A 6,307-nucleotide genomic window follows, 5' to 3' on the forward strand; every position below is an offset into this window, starting at 1 on the left:
GGAAAGAGTCTGCTGCTTTCAGTACTGTTTTTCAATGTTTTCTTTCTTTTTTATTTAAACGAGGTCTTCCGTTGTTGCCTAGGCCAGCCTGGAGATGCCAGTTCTCCTGCCTCAGCCTCTCTGAGTCACTGGGATTAGAGGCCTATGCCTCTGTGCCTGGCCTTTAAGTTGGGCTGGGAATGGAACCCGGGCCTCCTAGGTGGTCCCAGCCTGCAGAGAACAGTGTCTTAGCAGGTGCACAGCACCACGGCTGGGCCTCAGGTTCTTAATATATGAGGTGACTTATGGAACCAGTGGCTCTTGTTAGAGTTCCATTTTCAGAAATCAGCTTCCTGCTTAGCTAGCCCAGTCCTCCAAGTTTTCCTAGTTAGACTGCTTCTTGAATTGCATATTCAGGCAGGAAAACACAGCCCTCCCCCTTGGCAGCGGGCTGGAGCAAAGTTGAGACCATTCCCAACCCCTACCTCCCAACCCCAGTCCCATGTTATCCAGGAAGTCACTGATGGCTCTGAGTCCATTGTATCTTCTAGACAAAGAGGTGCCGCCGGCCAAAGATCCCATCAAAAACTCTGCTTATGATTCTGCCATTTCAATAACCTGAATCATCTCTAAATCAATATAATGGTTCCGTTTTCTCTCTGAAGCCATACTAATATCTACACGACTTCTTGCTTTTATCACTTATTTGACATTTAGCGCAGTACAGTTTGCTTTCATTCTGAATAGGTTCTTTTAAAAATTATTTATTTAGTTTTATTTATTTATTTATTTATTTATTTATCTTTTTAAATTTGACCAGAGAGAGGGCGGGGGGCAGTGAGAAAGCAAGCCACTAGGAGGCAAGATGAAAGCCACTAGGTCCAGGACTTGAACCACAGTGGGCTATGTGGGATCTAGCACCTTTAACCACCACGCCACCTGCCGGTCCCCATTCTGAATAGGTTCTGATTCTCAACTACATGACTAAGGGCTGAGGTGGGTAGCGGGACAGATGTAGAGGTGACAGTTGTATTTTTGCTGGCAGGGTATCACTTGGCATAGAGGATTCTTCTCTGCCCAAGCTCTCTAGGATATTTTGATGTGGAGTCTGGGGGCAAAGCCAAGAGGGATGACAATGACAATAGAGGAACAACCTTGATCTGTTTAATAAATATCTTTGGGGTACTCAAGTGTGAAAATCTAAAAGAAAGACTTCAGGCCAATAAAAAAAGGGGGGGAGAGGGGAAGGGCATGAATAAAATTAGGTGGAAAGGAGTGAAAAGGAGCGAAGAAACAAAATGGCAGTCGGAGTTCTACTTAAGAGTGCCATGAACAAGTTCCAAGCAGCAAAGAGAAGAGAGAGAGACTTCACAGCAGGGACTTCAAGGACCAGGGCTATATGCTGGGTCTTTAGAATGTTTATGGAAAATGCTTATTCTGAAAACGATAGCAGTTTTTCAGGGCGCTGAATCTTACATGGCCAATCATGGTTCAAGTCCTGGCCCCAGCAATTTCAAAAATATGTTTCCTGTGTACCCCAAATCCTGACAGGATGGAGAAATGGAGAAGGTATTGTGGCATGACCATGCCCCACTGTGAGGCACTTTCTCCCTCTCTGTGTCTCTCTCTGGCAGGCACACATACTTTCTGACAATTAAAAAAAAAGAAGAAAATGAAAGGGGAAAAAAAAAACTACACATTTATGTCAAAAGTCTTTTGCACCAAAACAGATTCATACTTTAATTCCATTTTCCCATGAAACGCTTGAAGCCCCCTTGCATTGTGTTCATTTTTTGAAAAGAATTATTTTATTTAATTGTATTCAATGTCATTATTTATTTTTTTTATTTTATTGAAGTTGACCAGCTAGAGACAGAGAGAGAGAAGGAAGTGGGAAAGCCAACTGCCAGGTCTGGGACTCGAACCATGGACAGTCATGTGAGGAATCCAGCCACCCTAACCACCACGCCACCTGCTGGCCCCCGTATCGTGTTCATTTTAAGGAGGTTTCACGGTACAGTATCAGAGCCACCTCTATCACCCACCATGCATGTGGCATCCCTTAATGCTCTAAGGTAGGAGCCTTCTCCCCGTGGGGGACATGCAGGTTCACAAAGGTAACTCCATGCAACGACTAGAGATCTGGGGAAAGACCTTCAGAGAAAGAATCTAGAGGTGCCAGGACAAATCTTAAAGCACTACCCACTCCTCCTATTCCCGGCATTTGTGAAATGACAACTTTATTTCCATTTCTAAGGTCTCTGGGACTGGCCAAGGGGCGAGGAAACCAGACCCTACCCGACCAATTGCACAGTTTGAATCTCAGCCCTGGTGGCTTGAAAAATAAACTAATAAAAATCACCAGATATGTGGGTGTATGCAGCCCGAATCCTAACAGGATGGAGAAATGGAGAAGGGATCGTGGCCTGACCGTACACTATGGTGGGGGATTGTTTTTCCCCGTCTTTGGCTTTCCGTTGAGCACATGTGCCACCTGAAAAACAATGATGACAGCAACAAAAGACATTTTTAAAAATGTTTATGACCTCAGCAGCTAGAGGACTGGGAATCAAGGTGACTGACAGAGGATTGGATGCATCCTTCTTACAGGTCAGGACCGCTTGCAGCAAAGCCAGTGCTAAAATGACTGTAGTTACAAAGATGCTGGTGTTAACTGGGCAGGAATAAAATCTGAATACAGAACCTGAATGAAAATCTTCCTGTCCCTTTCCAGCCGAGAGTCTGGCAGTGAATAAGATCTTTCTTCATCTGGCACCATAAATAACACATTCAGAAAGATTCCATCGACTCGGTCCTGCGGAAATATCGGTGTCAGAATTAGCAACACTGCCTCTCATTGTGCGGCCGGAGTCCTCCGATAGCATCCGTGAATACCCACCCCCACCCAGCAGACTTTATTAATCACACCTTACAAAGGACCTACTATTTGCTAAGAGCTTAACACAAAGAGGCAGGCCTCGGGAACTGTGCCATGGTTTGCTATTAATATTTATTTTCCTTTTCCATATAATTACTTTAAAAAAAAAAAAGGCAAAATGCTCATCTGTAATTTTTGCATTACAAAAAAAAAAAAGCAAAATGCTCATCTGTAATTTTTGCATTACAGAAATGACATAGTCACAAAACATGGAAAATTGAGGGGAAAAAAAAGAGAAGCACGCAATTCTCCCATACTGCCACAGCAACGGGGAACATTGTGATGGATCTCTTCGCAGGTTTTCATTGTTTAATTTAAAGAAGAAGAAGAAAGAAACCTTTCAAAGATACAGAAAATAGCATGACTCCAATGTACTCACTTCTAAAGTGAAAAATATGCTAGCATTTTACTGCACAGCTACCTCTTCTCTGTCTCTCTTTTTTTTTTTTTTTTTGGAGAGGTTTTTTGCTATAGGGCACGTGCGCTCGCCAGAAAGAGAGACAGAGAGAGAGAAAGAGAGAAATCACCCCCCAGGGGGGATGACCATGCTGCAATCCCTTCTCCTCCATTCTCCTCTCAGGATCTTGGGCACACTCGCACAAGCGCCCGACGTGAGTTTAAGCCACCGGGTCCGGGACTCGAACCGCGGTCGGCTACATGGGAGTCCAGCGACATAGCCATTACACTAACTGTTGGTCTCTCTGTCTCTCTCTTTTAAATAAATAAAACATGACAAACATAGCAAATACCCCTGACTCTTGGGGCCACATTTACCCACCTGCACCCACAACTAGAGATGTGCATTGTGTAGAAGTTGGTGTGTCTCAGTGCTAGGTCTGATTCATGTGTGTGCTTCATTTTATTTTTAGTTACTTCAGCGTACACTTGCCAGAGAGAGACAGAGACAGAGAGAGGGAGAAAGCACCACACACACACACACACACGACGGGTCACGGTCACACAGCAACCCCTTCTCCTCCATTGCTCCGCCCTGTCTGGATTTGGGGCACGTACATGCCTGGCGTGTTTCCCAAGCCACCTGGGCCAGGTTTCGAGCTGGGGTGAGCCCTGAGAGCTCTGGCTTCTCTAACCAGCAGGCTACCAAGCTGGTGCCGATTTCATGTTTTTACTGCATGTTGCTTGTCTTTATAAATATCTACTCTTGTTTCTGAAATGCACACAGACAGTAACCTGGTATAGCCACTGCGATGCGAGCACACCTGCGTCGCCCACCCTTTGACCTCCCGCTGTGACTGAGCGCACGCGTTCGTTCGTGCCCGTGCTGAAGGAGGGCTAGGTCGTCACGACTCTGCTGCTCATTCAGACATTCCACACAGGCCTTTCCATGGGACTCCTTGTGAATTCAGACCGGAATTACTGGATCCTGGAACACCCACATCTCAACCTTGGAAACGGATAGAATTCTCTTCAAGATGTCTATGTAATATACACCCCCATTTTTCTGAGTTCTATTTCCCCTTGAAGGAAGGGGGTCAGTAATTTGAGGAAAGATGACAGAACAAGAAGTTAGAGGTCTTTGGGTGGAATAAGCAAACGCCACCCTCAGGGCCAGGTCGTGGTGCAGGGACCCACGTGGGAGGAGGTCTCCCTGTTCAGGCCAGGCGTGGGCATTTCCTACGCCAACTAGCTGGGGCTGGGGTGGATCATGATATGAGGACCCCATTGGGGGAGGGGGGTCCTTGTCTCTTTGTCTCTCCGTTTCTGTCTCTTATGAAATTAATTCATTTTTAAAAAGTCCCCTCCTACCTGAAAATGTGGAAAAGGATGCTGGCTTCCCAGCATTTTTAAATCTGAGGAACTTTATTTACATTCAAAAGGCAACAGGACAACTGGACCAGCCTAGGCAGCTGATGGGCCCCTGCTTGCTGCAGGCTCAGGAGCTTCCCCACAACCCTTGGTAATATCAGACTTTGATTTTTCCAGTTAGGATAAGGTTGGACGTCGTGTGTGTTTACAACTCTTCAGCTTCTTCCTGTCTTCCTTCCCTTCTGCTTCGTGTCACTTTCCATGGGACTGTCTGTCTCACGGTCAACGATGTGTATGGGTCGTGAGGATGGGTCAGAAGACCAAGACTACAATCTGTTTTGGTGGCGAGGTCACCCTGCAGGTCTGCTCTCAGTGGTGAGGTCACACTGCGGGGACACCCACGGGAGCCTGTGCACAGAGTTATCTACGGACAGCAACTCTGCCAGTTCTCACCAGCACAGACTGTCCCAGAATGTGAAAGAGCACCGGACAGGCCCGACTACACAATGATGGTTGTTATCGCAAAGTTACCCCGAGAAGAGATTTGGAGAGTAAAGGAGACAGGGACAGTCTTCAAAGTAGGAGGACAGAGCCTCGGTCATAAACAGAAAACCCTTCTCAAGAACAAAGAAGAGGTAGGAGAGTTACATAGAGGGAAAGCCTCACCTCAGATTCCCACTGAAGTTCTCTGTAGTCTGTATATAAACAAAGAATTTAGATGTGTTCAGTCCTGACTGGTTGGGACCATCCACAGTCTCATTGGTTTAGGAACTAAAGTTCAAAGGTTTGGTTTGTGTTTTCTGATGGAGTATGTGAATAACTCCATCAGCAAAGGGCTGCTAGACTCCATGTTTAATTTAGACCCAGTTAACAACTGAAGACCTTTCTTTTTTTTTTTTCCTTTTTTTTGGAGAGGTTTTTGCTATAGGGCATGTGCGCTTGCCAGAAAGACAGAGAGAAACAGAGAGACAGAAAGCGAGACATCACCCCCCAGGAAGGCTGGTCATGCTGCAATCCCTTCTCCTCCATTTTCCTCTCGGGATCTTGGGCACACATGCACATGCGCCCAGTGTGAGTTTAAGCCACCAGGTCTGGGACTCGAACTACGTGGGATTCCGGTGACATAGCCATTATGCCAACTGCTAGTCCCCTGAAGACCTTTCTTAAAGAATTCTGCTCATTAAGAGTTCCCATTTCCCTCTTTAGATAGAAAGCTATGGACAGGTGGCATGGATGGTCAATCAGGTCAGATGTCTCCCTCCGTTGTCAGAGTGGTCAGTCATGTTTTGGGCTTGTCTAGTCCCACAGCGGGATCTCTGTGGTGGGACAGTGGTCAACTGAGTTACTAGAGCTATTTACTCACAAAAGTCACTCAAGTACCTGTGACATTTGAATCAGGGTTTCCTGGGTCAGACATCATAACTAGGAAAATGAAAGTCCAATATTACCAAGTGGTTATCACCAAGTGTTGGTGGGGGAAAGTCCTGAGCCTCCAGGAGGGGCACATCCAAATGTCAGCTGCCTAGGCGATCCAGTGTCCAGCTTCCTTCTGAACAATAAATAAAGTTCCTCGGAGCCTCATTTCACAGATAGCCTCAGCTTTCAACTGGAGTGAGTTCAGAG

The 6,307-nt window shown here is 46.1% G+C and overlaps 1 long non-coding RNA gene across 1 annotated transcript in view; it reads left to right on the top strand.

Moving 5' to 3' along the window:
• The window catches only part of LOC102488032 (uncharacterized), a 4,158-nt gene extending 1,875 nt beyond the window's left edge, over positions 1–2,283 (top strand). Inside the window, exon 3 of the long non-coding RNA XR_336018.1 lies at positions 2,237–2,283. This is a non-coding gene — a long non-coding RNA (uncharacterized LOC102488032). The remainder of the gene's footprint in view (positions 1–2,236) is intronic.
• The last annotated feature ends 4,024 nt before the right edge of the window (positions 2,284–6,307 follow it).

This window comes from Tupaia chinensis, unplaced genomic scaffold (genome assembly GCF_000334495.1).
Source record: "Tupaia chinensis unplaced genomic scaffold, TupChi_1.0 Scaffold000607_1, whole genome shotgun sequence".
Taxonomy (NCBI): domain Eukaryota; kingdom Metazoa; phylum Chordata; class Mammalia; order Scandentia; family Tupaiidae; genus Tupaia; species Tupaia belangeri.